The sequence below is a fragment of the Lissotriton vulgaris genome, chromosome 10, assembly GCF_964263255.1.
Source record: "Lissotriton vulgaris chromosome 10, aLisVul1.2, whole genome shotgun sequence".
Lineage (NCBI taxonomy): Eukaryota > Metazoa > Chordata > Amphibia > Caudata > Salamandridae > Lissotriton > Lissotriton vulgaris.
This window is the reverse complement of record NC_141698.1, coordinates 1,040,612,921-1,040,629,431: the sequence shown is the minus strand read 5'-3', so window position 1 is coordinate 1,040,629,431 and position 16,511 is coordinate 1,040,612,921. Positions and strand designations below refer to the sequence as shown.

Genomic DNA, 16,511 nt, shown 5'->3' with positions numbered 1-16,511 from the left:
AACTCAATGAGGAAGCGATATCAAGTGCATGCATATTTGGTCCGCAGGGGGGTCCAGGTGGCCTTTTTACAGGAAACACACATTAATCAGGTAGAAGGGCAGGCGCTGCAGCGGAGATGGAGGGGGCAACTCTTTTACACCACTTATTCCGCTTATGCTAGAGGGGCCTTGATCTGGGTGCGCACTGGGGTCCCTTTTCAGCCCCTGACCACGGTGGTAGACTCAGAAGGAAGGTTTGTGGCTGTGTTAGGATGTCTGGATGGCTGAGATGTTACGCTTTGCAGTGTCTATGTCCCGAATTCTGATCAGGCTGCGTTCTTTGAGACTGTCGGGGAGGTTGGTGTCCTTGTTGGTGGGCACAGTGTTTATGGGGGGGCTTCAATTCGGTGGTGGACGTGGAGGTAGATCGTTCCCACCCTCCGTTGGCACAATCGGCGGTGCGCAGAGTGGCGGCTGCACGATGGAGTTGGCAGGAGAAGTGGGGCCTCATAGATGCCTGGCGGACGCACCATCCAACAGTCAGGGATTATTCGTTCTATTCCGCACCCCACGACTTTCATGTGCGCCTTGATACTGTTCTCTGCACGTTTGGGGCCCAGGAACTCACATGCCACAGCGAATATCTGGCGAGAACCATTTCGGATCACAATCCTTGCCTGATTACGGTCCTCTGGTCCCAACAACGGCAAGTGGTTCCCACATGGCGACTGAACCCGATGGCACTGGAGGACCCGGTATTTAACGCGGAGGTCAGGGAGGGCATTGAATACTACTTTCAGGAGAACTCGGGAACGGCGTCCTCCAGGGCGCACGAGTGGGATGCCTTCAAGGTTGTGATACAGGGCGTGTGTCTCTCGTCCACAGTGGGGGCACGTCGGACCTTGTTATGTGATATAGAGCGGGAGGAGACCTGCCTGCGTCGGGCGGAGAAAGATAGTCATGTCGCAGCGGGCAATCAGGAGGAAGTGCTAGCAGCGAGGGAGCGGGTGGCCGCCCAGGTTGAGAGACTTTGTTGTCTCGATTATAAAGAGTACATGGTTCGGCGCATGTGGAAAGGGATAGGGTGGGAACACTGCTGGCATGGCTAGCCAACCCACACACCAGGGGTAATCCAATAGTGTCGCTGGCTACACCCACGGGGGGCCTGGTCTACTCACAGAAAGAGATCAACGACCAATTCCTGGATTATTACACAACACTCTATCAGAGCAGGTTGAAAGTGGCCCCGGATGGCTTGGATGCCTTCCTGGAGGTGGAGCAGTTGCCATGGTTAGAGTCGGAGCAGAACGATGCGTTGGGTGCGGTTATCTCACATGGGGAGATTAGAGCGGCAATTAAGCACATGGCCAGGAAAAAGACGCAGGAGGCGGATGGCTTGCCGGTGGAATTTTACGCCGCATATATCGATCTTCTTGCACCACAGCTACACCAGGTGTAAGGAGAGGCTTGGAAGCTGAGCAGGCTTGGAAGCTGGCCGTCATCGGCCAGAGAGGCGATTATAGTGCCACTACTCAAGAAGGGCGGGTCACCCACCGCAAGGACAGCTTATCGTCCGCTCTCTATGCTTACAGTGGATTATAAGGTGCTGAGTAGAATTCTGGCCACGCGGTTGTCGGATCACATGCACACACTAGAGCACCCGGACCAGTCGGGCTTCATTCCCACGCGGAACACAGCGACGTGCATACGACGACTGGTGCGGATCATGGGAACAGAGGGAGAGGGTCCGCCAGGCGCGTCGGTGCTGTCGGTAGATATCGAAAAAGCGTTCGATAGTGTGGAGTGGTCATACTTGTATCGCGTGCTCCCCAGTTTCGGACTTGGGGATAATTTCATCCGCTGGACGCAGCTGCTACACAACTCCGCCACGGCCAGGGTTCGGACGGGCCGTTCAGTGTCCGCGACATGCCCGGTGGAGAGAGGTACCCGACAGGGCTGTTCCCTATCTCTGCTTTTATTTGCACTGGCGATCGAACCGCTAGCGGCACGGGCCCGGCAGGGACGACACTAGGAGGGTGTGCTGTTTCATGGTGAGATACATTATATATATTTGTACGCCGATGACCTCTTAGTATACCTGGCTGACGTGGGGGCCTCAGTGCGAGGAGCCCAGCCCTCCTTCGGGAGTTTGGAATTTTAATAACTGGACCAAGACTGGTCTGTTCCCATTAGCTCAGAGTTGCACCCGGCCCTTGATGCTGGAGGGTCTGCGTTGGGAATCAGAGTGCCTGCCATATCTGGGTGTTCGTATATATCATAGCCACTCGCACCTTTATGAGCGAAATGTAGGCGGAGCGCTGAGGGGAATCAGAGGCAGTATGGGGTTCTGGCGTACCCTTCCGCTGTCAGTAGCTGGACGAATAGCCTTGCTAAAGATGGTGGTTCTCCCACGGTTGCTATATTTCTTTCGCACACTGCCGGTGTGGATTCCGACGTCCTTTTTCAGGACGTTACGATCGATGGTGATAGGGTTCATCTGGGGCACAGGCAGGAGACGTGTGGCGTTGAACACCCTGCTAAGGCCTCGGGAGGAAGAGGGACTGGCGGTGCCAGATTTTGAGTGGTACTATCTGGCGGCACAGCTGCAGTGGCTCACACAAGCGGTGGCACAGGAGTTTAGAGGCCCAGACGGACCGCAGGGCAGAGTTATTCAGCGCCATGTCCTGTCCTTTATAGTGCTCCAGCAGAAACTCAGGCTGGATCAATTCACTCTCGAAGAGCGCACCATCAGACAATGCTGGCTGCGTAGCCAGAAACGGGCGGGAATCCCTATCCCGTATGCTCCAGAGATCCCTCTGGGCATGTGTACCGCCATCCGGCATGGCGAGGATTGGTCGGCACTAGCGGGCTAGGAAGAGTGGGGAGTCCGCATGATAGGGGACCTATATAGGGATGGTGCTTTGTTACCATTCCGAGAGCTGCAGAGCACCTTTGATTTGCCAAGGGGAGACTTTTTGCTGCATGCTGCGCTAGTGTCGGGAATCCAGAGACATTGGAAGATGGGCCTGGTGGAACCCCCCCATACCGATGGGCTGCCAACATGTCACGATGGCTGCTGGCACCTACAAGGCTATCACCTGCTTATACAGGAGATTGGCACTGGAGGGACTGCCGCCTCTGGATAGGCTGAAGGGGCGATGGGAGGAGGACCTAGGCCAGTCAATACCTGAGACGACCTGGCCGCAACTAGTACGGAGGGCCTGGAAGGGCACGCGCAATGTTCAGTTTCAATTGGTTCAATATTTTACGCTACACAGGGCCTATTTAACGCCGGTCAAAATTCAACAAGTTTTCGGGAGAACAAATTCAATGTGTCCCCGATGTCATGCGGAGGGGGCTGATTTTGGCCATATGTTCTGGTCTTGCGCGGTGCTGGGTACATATTGGTCTGATGTCGTAGCATGTTTGAACAGGGTAACGGAGCGTCAGATTGAACTAGGCATGGGGACTTGCCTTTTACTTTGGTTCCCACACACACCCACCACAAAAATCACAAGTAAATTCTTCGACTTGGGGTTGATTATGGCGAAAAGGGAGCTCACCATGCACTGGAAGTCCAGAGGGGGTCCTAGCTTTCTGAGATGGCGAGGGAGCTTCCAGCAATGGGAGAGCAGTGAAGGGACACTCAGACTACAATTAGCCAGACGCCCCTCCAAGACAAGGCGATGGATGCGGCCAGGGCGTGGGGCATGCTAGTAGTAGAACTTCAGTTAACAGCAGAAGTGGATGAAGGGGATGGGAAGGATGCGCCAGCGAGTCAGGTATCAGGGACTGGAGGGGGGAACACCGGGGAACACGCGGGAGATGGGGCCAACTAGACCCTAGAAATTCAGCGCATGTGATGGTTACCGCATATCAGGCTGAGAGAGGAGGCGAACACGATATGGAGACATGGAGTGCGTATGGACACTTAATTGGGTTCACCGGACTCCTGATTGGATGTAGTTGTACATGGCTTCGGGAAGGAGTTGGGTGCTGAAGCACAAAGGGTTTCTGTCAATCAGCAGGAGAGATGGAGGTAGGCACACTGACGAGGGGGGGTGGGGGTAGAGGGAGAGGCGGGAGGGGGTTTTAGATAGGGGCATGGGAATAGCATAATGTTGATTCACATTCTGAAAATAGACCTATTGCAGTGATGATCCAACAATTCTGTATGATTGTAAGATGATTGAAGAAATGTTCATAAAAATCGGTTTAAAAAAAAAAACTACCAATCTCGTTGCATCAAGGTTGTCGCCACCAATATACCATTGTCATTGTATTGATGTATGCTTCATAAAAATCAAAAAAGAAAATTGTAATGTCATATTTTAATAAACATTAAAGAAAGGTAACTTTTAGAAAGTTACATTTTCCCTGCCTGACGTTCCTAGAGGCTAGATTTGCTTTTGTTCTCCCGCTAGTAATTAGCGTTAACATTTGCAGAGGTCACCCAACCAGTCAGGCTCCAATCACAGTGCGCCTATTTTTGACATTACAGTGTCAAATCCTACTGGATGTCAAACCCTGCTTGACAGGTCTGCTGGGGATTTACAAGTAACACTGGAAAGACAACAAACAGGATACCAAAAATAATTTTTGTGTATCTACTGTCTGGTTGCAGTAAAGCCTGCCTTGTTCTACCATAAACTTGAACAAAACTTTAAGAATGTGCCTATGCAAACTTTGCTTTCGAAGACCTCCAGTGGCTTCTAGTGAAAGAAAAAGTCAAATTCAGAGTCCTCTGTACTATCTACGAGGCACTGCTGCTAACAAAATTTGGCTCCTCATGACACCCCTTGTAGGTATTTTCTATCAGCTAACCTGTACCTTTCCAACCCAATATATGTTCAATAGCCAGAGCCATGTACACAGATCGGTGGGGATTCAGGGCCCCAGATTTTGAAACACCTCATGCCTCAGAGCAGCGCCGGGCCACATCGGTTTAGAAAAACCGCTAGAAGACAGACCTTTTTAGGCTGCTTTGAGCAATGTCGGTCACATGGGCAACAACAAAGGAATACAGAACAGAGGTTGCCACATCTTGCATTCAGTTTAACTATACCTACCCTCACTATCTTCTACTTTCGTATTTTCCACCATTTTCTCTGCATCAGAGCTTTGTAAAGACCACAAAATGGCATGGTGAAACTATAGAGGTATTCTAAAAAAAAAAAAAGTTAACATGAACCTCGTATCTCTACTTTTGCACTACAATTCCTTTCCATTATCTTCCTTCATGTTCACCTGCTTCCTCTCTATTACTCCAACCTTTCAACTTCCGTGCCTCCTCCTCCATAATTGTTCTCTTCTTTTTCACTTCCCTCAGCTCTTTCACACTTGAATGTTGTTCTTTTGCCACATGTTGTTTTTCTCCAGAAAGAGACTCCCTATCCTGAGCTCTCAGGCCTTCTGTCTGCCCACAATAACAGGGCTACCTGTGTCTCTGGTAATCAGTCATAACAATCACCAGTGCGAAGGGTGAGACAACTGGGCATCTCAGGAGTAAGACAAAGCTACCCAATTCAGTAGTCCACACACTACACTGAAGAGTCTCTCATAGGAGGGAACTAAGCTGGGCTGATTTATCCTTGTTAACAGGTTGCAAGTGAATTCACTGTAACATTCTTAGTTTAACCCCTTGCGTGCGGGGCGTATTTTCCGCCTGTGCTGACTCCGCCTTGCGCGGGCGGAGTCATGACGGAACGGTTCCGTCATCAGCACAGCTCAACCGATGCTGATGACGGAACCGTTTAGCTAATGCTTGTTTGTAGTTCCTACGACAAACTATTACATCCGCTTGTACTCTTGGATTGGAGGCTGGGACTACCCTTAAACTCCGTGCAGCTTCGGAACAACTCTCATAAAACAATTTAGGGCCCACATTAGTCTGTTTTTTTTTACATGCACAGATAACAGTTCCGTGACCCTATCTGAAATAGATTTAAAAGCTGCTAGCACATTGGAATGAAGCTGCCCGTCTTGGGTACATATACTAATTTCTTCGGCGCAGACAGATTTAATATTGTTATAAAATAACTCCGGGGCAACTCGAGTCCACTTAAGTCTGCGCTTCCCATCTGTCGTGCTTATTAGTCCCGGATTAGTATATAATCCTACTTTTGTAGTCCCGTACCCATTATGTGTAATGAGAGGGGATTATGATCGCTCAGTTCATTCACCTCAATTAGAAAAGAGTCCACAAAGGACTGCAGAGGAGACAAAATCAGCATAAAATCAATAAATGTCCCCCTCCCATGACCCTTGAAAGTAGGTACCTCAAAAATGATATGAGGGTCCAACAAAGCCATAGTAGTTATCAGATCAAAATCAATAATCAAATCATTGAGCAACTCTCCCTCATTCGAGTGCTCAAAATGAAATCCCTGAATAAGAGAGCAACTGAAGTACATCAAACATGCAGCTTGGGATTTGCCACTAGGATGTATATTAAAATCACCCATGATCATAAGGTTGTGTAAACTATGACTCATGGATTTATCAATAAAAGCTTTCAAAGCAAGTAAGTAGCTCTGGTCGGAGTATGGAACAAGTGAGTTATAAAAATGTACTAGACCCGCCATACAGTTATCTTTCATTAGAGTAAGAGCTAGAATACTTGGATTAGATGTGTTAATTCTACGTACTTTACATGCTAGAGCTACCGAAACATAAATAACCAAACCCCCCTTGGCTCTTCCCCTAGTAGAAGCGGCAGCTGGAACAAAATGTGCTTTATATCCTTCTAAATGAAGATTGCAGTTAACCGACCAGGTTTCACAGCAAACAAATTATCAAGAATTGCTTAATCCAGGTAGGATGCTTTCGTTTCACAGCTAGCCCTGCAATATTCCAAGAAATAAGGTTATTTGAACTTCCCTTGGTAGCTGCAGTCACTACAGCACCTGTGGCATACGCCCTCCCTCCAGCTGTAGCCTCAATTACTTCATGTCAATCGCAGGTTTCCAGACCCGATAATATTTCATACCTATTATGGACTGGTAAACTGCATCCTGTGATAGTTAAATTACTATGTGTATTTTGGGGAAACTGCTGGGGAGCATGATGGGAAAGTTCTCACCCTATTCCAGTCTCCCATCCGCGAGTTTTCCTCAAAATTAGATCCGCCCATGTTCCTCCATGGTGAAGGCCTATAGAAAAACCCCAGAGGTAACAGTTTGATATCAGTACACCGTGGCCACTGTGGACTGGGACCTCCTGAAAACAAGCGGGCCACATTATGAGGATTGTCAAAATTAATTATAATGCAGTCCCCGCTCCCAGTCTTCTTAGAGCTACCAATCCAACTGACCCTACGTACCATTATTATATTATTAATGATGTTCACACCCTCAAAGGTATTTTCGGTAAGCCAAAACACAGTCTTATTAAGTAGTTGTTCATAACTTTCAGAATCTCCTACTGAAAGGGCAGGGACGTGGGTCAAAATTGCAACATAAGGAGTGGCCTGAGGCGGAAGATCAATTACCACAGGTCTTTGAACCATCTTGGGTCCCTCAGCCGACCTCTGAGCTGACCTCTGAGCTGAGTCTAGTAAGGGAGGATTCTTACAGGTAGATACAGGTCCCACCGTGGGAGATTTATTACTGGGAGTTTCTAGCGATTTGCTTGCACCCCTTGTCACAGTCTGCCTAGTGCTAGTGGACGCAGGAACTGCCACACTGTCATCAGGGTCGATTATCCTATCCGTCACACCCAAAGATCGAGATTTAGGGTTTGGTGCGTGTGCTGTACAAACAGGGCTTGAGAAATTGGTCAATGAAGATTCCAATAACTCTAACCTGGATTCTACCCTGCACAATTTTGTTATGATAGGTTCTAGCAAAGATTTTACCATACTCTCCAGTTACACCCAGAAATCACCTATGCCAAACCCAGTAATCATTATGTTTCCATTACCCCGGACCGTATTGAGCAGATCCCTATGCTCCTCCTTATCAGCGGTATGTATGTCCACAGTAACTGTTCGTTTGTTCCCTAAACCGGAGCGTCCTTGTTTACATACCCTGTTTTTTTTGGGGATAACACTAGATTTCTTTGGGCGAGTAGAGACCAACTGTTTTTTCTGAGTTCTTTCCCGTAACTTATACTTAACCGGACTAGATATTGAGTCTTAAGTCCCGGAAAGCGTACTGTCATTTAATTGCAATGTATCAGCCACTTTCTGGGGGGACCTGTCTTGTCCCAAGGGAGGTGTAGTTTGGTTCTGGGTGTCTAAAAGTACTGGGGTAGTGGATAACCTACTATAGGTGGGATCAAGGGATAGCCTACGTTCAGTCAATAAAATTTCTTTATTAATGGCAGGTTCTGCCCTGGTCAAATATGCATCTACGGTCCCAACCATCCCAGTGCCGGCGCCAGCTTTCCGTCTTGCCATTTAAAAACCACTATCAGCTACCACGGATACCCAGTACAGAGTATCTGAATTAAGCAGAACACTCCTACCCAGTCCAAAGATCAGGGCTTGATCCATCACCGTTTTTTATCTCACTGCACCATCCCAGCTCAGAACCTGGCTACATGCAAATTAGTCTGTCCCTGGCCCAGTGCATCATGGGAACAGGGCAGACCAAACTACCAAGCCAATTCTTATACTGGGAAGAAAACAAGCTTCCGGGGACCGGTTTCTGGCATTTCAGCCGTCTTCGGCCCAGCTTGCTTGAATCCTGATGGTGCAGTGAGCAAGGGACTCACATCTGAGTATACCCTTCCACGCTTATGGTTGACAAAACGATTCAGAAAAGGGGGTGGTGATGGACAGAGTATCTGAATTAAGCAGAACACTCCTACACAGTCCAAAGATCAGGGCTTGATCCATCACCGGTTTTTATCTCACTGCACCATCCCAGCTCAGAACCTGGCTACATGCAAATTAGTCTGTCCCTAGCCCAGTGCATCATGGGAACAGGGCAGACCAAACTACCAAGCCAATTCTTATACTGGGAAGGAAACAAGCTTCCGGGGACCGGTTTCTGGCATTTCAGCCGTCTTCGGCTCGCCTTGCTTGAATCCTGATGGTGCAGTGAGCAAGGGACTCACATCTGAGTATACCCTTCCACGCTAATGGTGGACAAAACGATTCAGAAAAGGGGGTGGTGATGGACAGAGTATCTGAATTAAGCAGAACACTCCTACCCAGTCCAAAGACCAGGGCTTGATCCATCACCGTTTTTTATCTCACTGCACCATCCCAGCTCAGAACCTGGCTATATGCAAATTAGTCTGTCCCTGGCCTAGTGCATCATGGGAACAGGGCAGACCAAACTACCAAGCCAATTCTTATACTGGGAAGGAAACAAGCTTCCGGGGACCGGTTCCTGGCATTTCAGCCGTCTTCGGCCCGGCTTGCTTGAATCCTGATGGTGCAGTGAGCAAGGGACTCACATCTGAGTATACCCTTCCACGCTTATGGTGGACAAAACGATTCAGCTGCTAGAAAAAGGAAAAAAATTATAATAAACCTGGTTTATTATCATTTCATTTTTTGTGTTTAAACGGCTGGCTGAGGTGGAGGGCGACACTCTACTGCCATAGCGGAAGACCCGCCGCTGCACACCACTAAGGAAGTATTTCTTCAGCGGGACTACAATAATTTTGTGCAGGATCATCAAGGGCTATAATATTTTGTTTTATTAATTAAAACTAAAAAGACTAATGAAATAAGGTATAAGGCAATAGCTTAAATATCAAACAGATTTTAAAAAAGATTTTAGATTTCTAGATGTTGTTCCGCCCCAGTAGAGACTGCACAGATGGAATTAACTATTGAGACAGTGTTCTTCCATAGCACGAGATCATTGTCAATCACAGCCAGGCACAACTAAAACTATGTACAGAAAAAACATATGGATTAATGTGGTGCTGGGGGGAATTGGATCGAAAGATCCTGTGGAATAAAAAAATATATATTTATCCGCAAACTGTTTCCTTTAATCTACTCAGCTCACATTATTAACAAATGAGCAAATCTTTTAACAAATCATTCCATGCACTTCTTCAGAACTTATATTTTAGAAGGACAAAGTGTCATTTCATATGTTTCCACTTATTCCAATCATACAAATACATGGATCCCAATACATCGGACTTGTAAATTTATACTATCTGAAGAATATTTGAACGTCAGTAAACTAAGTTTAAAAAGTAATATTACATCGCTAGTAAAATGAATAACTGTTGTGAAAACAAAGGTAGTAATCTTTGTGACTTCTATAAAAAAGGTATGCAGTCACTGCTAAAAAATACATTCAACGGTTGTCTATAAAAGTGTAGATTCAGGCCATTAAAGACAAAATAGTTTGAATAAATCTACCAAGGCCACAGTCGTAGGAAAAAGCTCAGGCACTTTGTTACTAAGAGAATGATGGTTATTTACATTTGCAGATAAGAAAGTAAAAACTACTAAATGTATTAAATTATACTTTTGCATAAAATGACAAAAAAAGGGAGCTCCCGGAAGACTAAAACAAAACATAAAATGTATGTATGTAAAGACTGAGACTCAACTCCACCTATGTTGCCCTCCGGCATGGAAATAAAAGAACAAATGAAGGAACGAAAGTCATGTGTGTTCCCAAACAAGGCAAATTGCCAATAGACTTCTATACCTGCATACAGCCCAGAAAATCACCAACTACCTCAAATACTGCTCACATCTGCGTAAGTGCAGTGATATTTCTTTTGTGTGCATCATAGCCCATTAATTAACCAGGGCTCTCCAACAATGTCTAGTGTCCAGAAAATGCTCAGAGCCTCTAAAATTTCTCACAACCTGAAACTTCAGAATACGTATATGATGCTCTTAGCCTAGCAAATGAACATCACTCAAACAATGAGGTATGGTAGGTGTGAGTTGGTAAGCATTGAGCCCAATGTTGTTCAGTCTCTATGTCACCCCCCTGGCGACATTAATCAAATCATTCAGGCTTTCATTGGTGTCTTACGCCGACACCCAGATCGTGATTTCTCTAATGGATAAGGGCCCTGATGTGAGTAAAACATTCAGCAGCTGCATGAGTGATGGATCAAAAATGTCCAGAATGTAACTCCTCAAAGACTGAAGTCATCTTGTTTGGCAACAATCCGACTTTTTGGTCCCCCAAGTGGTGGGTAAAAAAATCTCGGGGTCATGGTCGACGACCGGCTGACATATAAAGAGCAGGTGAACAAAGTCACATCTGCCTCCTTCTTCTCCTTGCATATGGTGAAGACAATTGTCAAATTTTTACCCTTGCACGTTAAAGACAATTGTTATTGCACTTGTGCTATCCAGAATAGACTACAGAAATTAGCTATATCAAAATTTGCCTAAAAATTTTTTGGGAACAAATTGCAAATTTTGAAAAACTCAGCAGCTTGTATGCGTCCGCCTCTTCAGCCATCAATAGTTTGCATTGGCTGCCTGTAAGAAAGCGGATAGTCTTTAAGAGACTCTGCGCATCCTATAAGGCACTCCACAGCCTTGGCCCTGGTTACCTCAAACACAGGTTCAGATGGTACCATCGGGAAGGACCCTTCGTTCCAGTTCTGTTAAGGACTTGTTAGTCCCCACTCACAGACTGGCCACTTGGGGGGACATGAGCATTGTCCTTTGTACAGCTCAAAACTGGAACCGCAGGCCCCTGGAGTTAAAAATGGCCACCTCCCACCTCAGGTTCAAGAAAATCATCTAAACTTGGCATTTCAGGCAGGACTAGCCTCTGCTGTAATTCCGGTTCCAGTCACCTGTCATGAGTAGCACCAAGATGTCCCGGGGAAAACGTTTGCGCTCTATAAATAATAAGTCAAATCAAATTCCTAAATGGGTTCGCTTGTAAAAGTAGGTCAACATCCACTAAACACTGTTCTTTGTAGGTCTTAAACATAAAAGGCACGATCAAGTACATTTTCAAGGAGGAGACACACACAATATTAAATGGGCAGTAAGGCCCCTTCAAAAGGAAAATGAGATTTCTGCACAAAGAAACAAACTTCTACATATGTTACGTATATCACTGTCTCTATAAAACTACAAATGGCATAGCCGTCAAGGAATCCTCCCGATGTGAGGATTCAAAAACGTCATATGTTTGCTTCAAGGCTAAAAGTAAATTTCTACCTGTTCCCCTTTGCCTTTAGTGAATTAGACCAAAGATTACAGAAAATAAAAAATATATAACAATTGCACAACTCTCAAATGTTCTTCACAGCTTTGAATATCGCTCACAATCCAGCAATACCAAGTCTTTGGACGGATTTGAAAATAAGTTATGCATGAATTTGTATTTCAACATTTTCACAGATATGTGAATATTGTGCTATGATTTGCCTAGATATGCTGGGCACACATACGATTTTAATGGTTCATTTCCTCTGACGGTTACACATGTACAAAACTTTTTTTCTAGTGTTGCGTAAACAGCAGTTAATTGGAAAGTAAAGTGCATTCTTGAAGTAGGCGTTTTACAATTATTGCCCAGGAGAGTAAAGTTCTGATAATACACAGATAATAACAGTGACAAGCGACAACGAAAGGAGGAGTACTGCGACAGGCGCCAGAATGGCTACCACATGAGAGACAACCAAGGAAAGAAAGCAAATGAGAGTTATAGGCAGAGCCAATTGAATTAGGCGGCAGAAGAGGGCTAAATTATGTAGCAGGGTTGAGCAAATAGTTTGGCAAGAAAAACCAAATTATGCGGAATAATGCAGCAAATTTTGTCCTAGTATTACTTCATTATTTCATCATTTTTAAACTTAGTAACACTCTGTGGGCATAGTTGTACCTCATTGGTACCAGTTTAACATCCAAATATCACAACAGAGCAATAGAAAAGGATCAGTCCAGCTTTGCAAAGGGCCTTCCACTGTGCGGTAACACGTTTCTTCGCATTTTTTGTAACTTTTCAACTGTTTGAGCCAGAAACAAAAACATTTTTTGTCAAAATCTGCAGCTGCAGCAAATGATGGATTATGCCGCGAATGTGGCAAATCTATAATTGTGCGAAAATTGCTGCAGCCACATAATTGCATAATTCCATTGGCCCTGGTTATAGGAGAGAAAGATAAGCAGTGACAGGAGGGAATCGAATGACAATAGAAAAGTGATTATTTACTGTAGTTGGGCAGTGACACAAGAGGGTGGACCGTGAATGACTACAGAATTAAGGCAATGCCAAAGGCAGGAAGGGCAGTGACAGAGACATGTTGTGTAACGAAGAGATGAGCAGTGATTCGAGAGGGGGACATGGGAAGTGAAAGGAGAGAGGACAGTAACATGAAGCAGAGTTAGAGGAGGGTAGTGGCAGGAGGGAGAATTCATATGTGAAAACCTTACTACGCCCAGTGTGAACCTCTCTGAGGAAGGAGAGGGAAACGCGAGGCAACACGCAAGAGCTATAGTAGGAGAGGACATAGATTGAGTGACCTCAGTTTTTTAAATGCCGGAGTTCCTTTCTGCTAGATAGGAAGGAAACACGAAAAAAGCAAATGTGGACTTTCCTATATAGAGCAAAGTTTCGAAATCAAACAAAGAGTGCACTTAATAGAAACAGCAGTAAAAGCATAAGAGATTCTACAAACTGTTTCTTCGCAATGACTGTTGCTTCATTGCAGAAACTGAGGTCCGGTGAAAGTGCAGAAATACAGTGTAGGTTCGTCATGGGATTGGGACCGACATTCGAGGGATGGTTATCGTCAAGATACTCAGGGGTGCTGAGGTTCGTAGGCTGTTATTTAAATGGGATTTATAGGACGAGTTCCATAGAGGCAGAGATTACAGGGGTGGAGGAAGATGGGAAAGGTTTCATGTAAATAAATTGACAATGGAGACAATGTTTTCAAAACACGGTATGGTATTCTGACCATTTAGCTAGATTTTTTTTTGGGGGGGGGGGGGGGAGGGGGGTAATCAAGACCATAGCAACCAGGATACTTTAGGTTATTTCTTAAAGCCTAGGACCAGAGCTATGCGTCTTGGGTGGCATGGAATCCATCACTTACGTCGGGGGCACTCTGTTTGCATCACCAAAATGATATGCACAGAGAGTACTTTGGAGGAGAGACTCGTCATTAGAATGGTGGCTATAAAGTTGCAATGTTTTGGGAGTAAACGAAAGAAAACATTAGCTCTTAGCTTGTGACGGATAATGGGGATAGAAACAGACTAAAAAGACAAAAAGGGACGTAAAATAAAGGAACTAACAGATTGAAAATAAAGCTATGAATGGGGATCTGAGCAAAAGAGGGCGAGCGGAATAGGTGAAAGAAAAAAGATTAAGGAATACAAAGAATGAATGCACTAGGACGTCATGTGTGTTGGGCGCACTCAGAAAACAAGAATAGACCAGATTCTCGAATAAGGAATAAAAGGAACACTGTCTACGATAATAATACATGGACAATGAAAATAAACATGAAGAGCAGGCAATCCAATCCCTCTAAAGCAGAACCATAAGCTCGTGAGTCATATTACTTTTCTATTTATCAGAATCAAAGCAGTCAACTGCCCCCATACATACACGCCAGCCCTCTGGACTTAGGCTGGGGTACCCTGGCATATGACTTACCTCCTGTCTTTCAAATCAGGGTCTTACAATCCCGGTAGACTCTTCACTGCTTTCAACCCTAAAAGTACTTCAAAAACTGAAGGCAAGGACGACCAATGGGAACGCTACTTTAAAGCGCCCGAGAGGCCGGGCGGTACTGGGCGGGACCTCGGTTATGCACCGCCCCGTGACGCCTCAATTGGTTACAAAACAAAAACACTGTTCAGGAAGTGACGTCAAACTCGTACCGGTAGTGATTACTATTCTCCACCGAAGTTACACAGGAAAAGATAGCCTCATCAGTCTTAGGCCCGCAGGTCGAGGCTGCGCGGAGCTCCGTATAGGGAGAGTGGTACATTAGTGCTCGTGGAGGATTGGGCTGTCTGAAACAAAAGAAGCCGGGGACATCACCTCTCATACCGGACCGAACGCTCCGATGCAGGTGCGCGGGCCAGCCAAGCCTAAGCAGTCGGAACGGGTCACCTAAAGGGAGGGCGGGTGTCCGCTTACCTACGTTAGGCTTTCTGTGCCGACTGAACACGCATGTTCCAGTATCCTGAGATTGTTTGCCAAAAGTACTTCTTTAAAGGACTAACGAGCGCAGACCCAGCCTCACCTTTCATTGCTCTTTCAGTCACGTTATTCGCATCGCACACCTTTCACTTTGTGCGACCCGGCACCCATACATTCTCGTTCGCTCTACATCCAGGTACTGCACCTACGGTGCCGCACACTGGCGCCCTCATTTAAGGCAGGGCCAGTGCTTAATTTGCAAAATATGAAGTGCAGGTGCTCAAATCTTTGTCGGAGGCCACACCTACTTTTCTCTGGCTCCACCCACTTCCTCCATTGGCTCCACCCACTGTATCTATTAGCTCCACCCACTTCCTCAACCGGCACTGCAAAAAGACAGATGAATTTCAGCAAGGGAGCCTTCCTCATAGTAAGGTTTGATAGGTTTCCCTGCTACTTTTAGATAAGAGCTCTTGAGGCGGAAAGCCGAGAGCGAGGGACTTCCTTGAAAGTTGATTTTAAAAACTGTATTGCGTGATTTGTACCTGTGTTTTAAAACTAATTGCACTTTGCTCACCTGATTGCTCTGTGTCGCTGCTCAGCCGAGTGAGGCGCTGAAGCAGGCAGCAGGCAACCGCCGCGACCTCCCGGGCTCCGCCCACCGAGTTAGGCCACGCCCCCTTTACTATATCTAGGCGCGCCCTGGTGTCAGCGCTGCTTAGATAAGAGCTCTTGAGGCGGAAAGCCGAGAGCGAGGGACTTCCTTGAAAGTTGTTTTTAAAAACTGTATTGCGTGATTTGTACCTGTGTTTTAAAACTAATTGCACTTTGCTCACCTGATTGCTCTGTGTCGCTGCTCAGCCGAGTGAGGCGCTGAAGCAGGCAGCAGGCAACCGCCGCGACCTCCCGGGCTCCGCCCACCGAGTTAGGCCACGCCCCCTTTACTATGTCTAGGCGCGCCCTGGTGTCAGCGCTGCTTAGATAAGAGCTCTTGAGGCGGAAAGCCGAGAGCGAGGGACTTCCTTGAAAGTTGTTTTTAAAAACTGTATTGCGTGCTTTGTACCTGTGTTGTAAAACTAATTGCACTTTGCTCACCTGATTGCTCTGTGTCGCTGCTCAGCCGAGTGAGGCGCTGAAGCAGGCAGCAGGCAACCGCCGCGACCTCCCGGGCTCCGCCCACCGAGTTAGGCCACGCCCCCTTTACTATATCTAGGCGCGCCCTGGTGTCAGCGCTGCTTAGATAAGAGCTCTTGAGGCGGAAAGCCGAGAGCGAGGGACTTCCTTGAAAGTTGATTTTAAAAACTGTATTGCGTGATTTGTACCTGTGTTTTAAAACTAATTGCACTTTGCTCACCTGATTGCTCTGTGTCGCTGCTCAGCCGAGTGAGGCGCTGAAGCAGGCAGCAGGCAACCGCCGCGACCTCCCGGGCTCCGCCCACCGAGTTAGGTCACGCCCTCCTTATCGGATATTTG

At 46.5% G+C, this 16,511-nt stretch overlaps 1 protein-coding gene across 1 annotated transcript in view; it reads right to left on the bottom strand.

The window, feature by feature from the left end:
- ABHD5 (abhydrolase domain containing 5, lysophosphatidic acid acyltransferase) overlaps positions 1 to 14,684 on the bottom strand; it is a 189,882-nt gene extending 175,198 nt beyond the window's left edge. The window contains exon 1 of the mRNA XM_086942091.1: positions 14,547 to 14,684. The gene's annotated coding sequence lies outside the window, so the exon portion shown is untranslated. The remainder of the gene's footprint in view (positions 1 to 14,546) is intronic.
- Between the last annotated feature and the right edge of the window lie 1,827 nt (positions 14,685 to 16,511).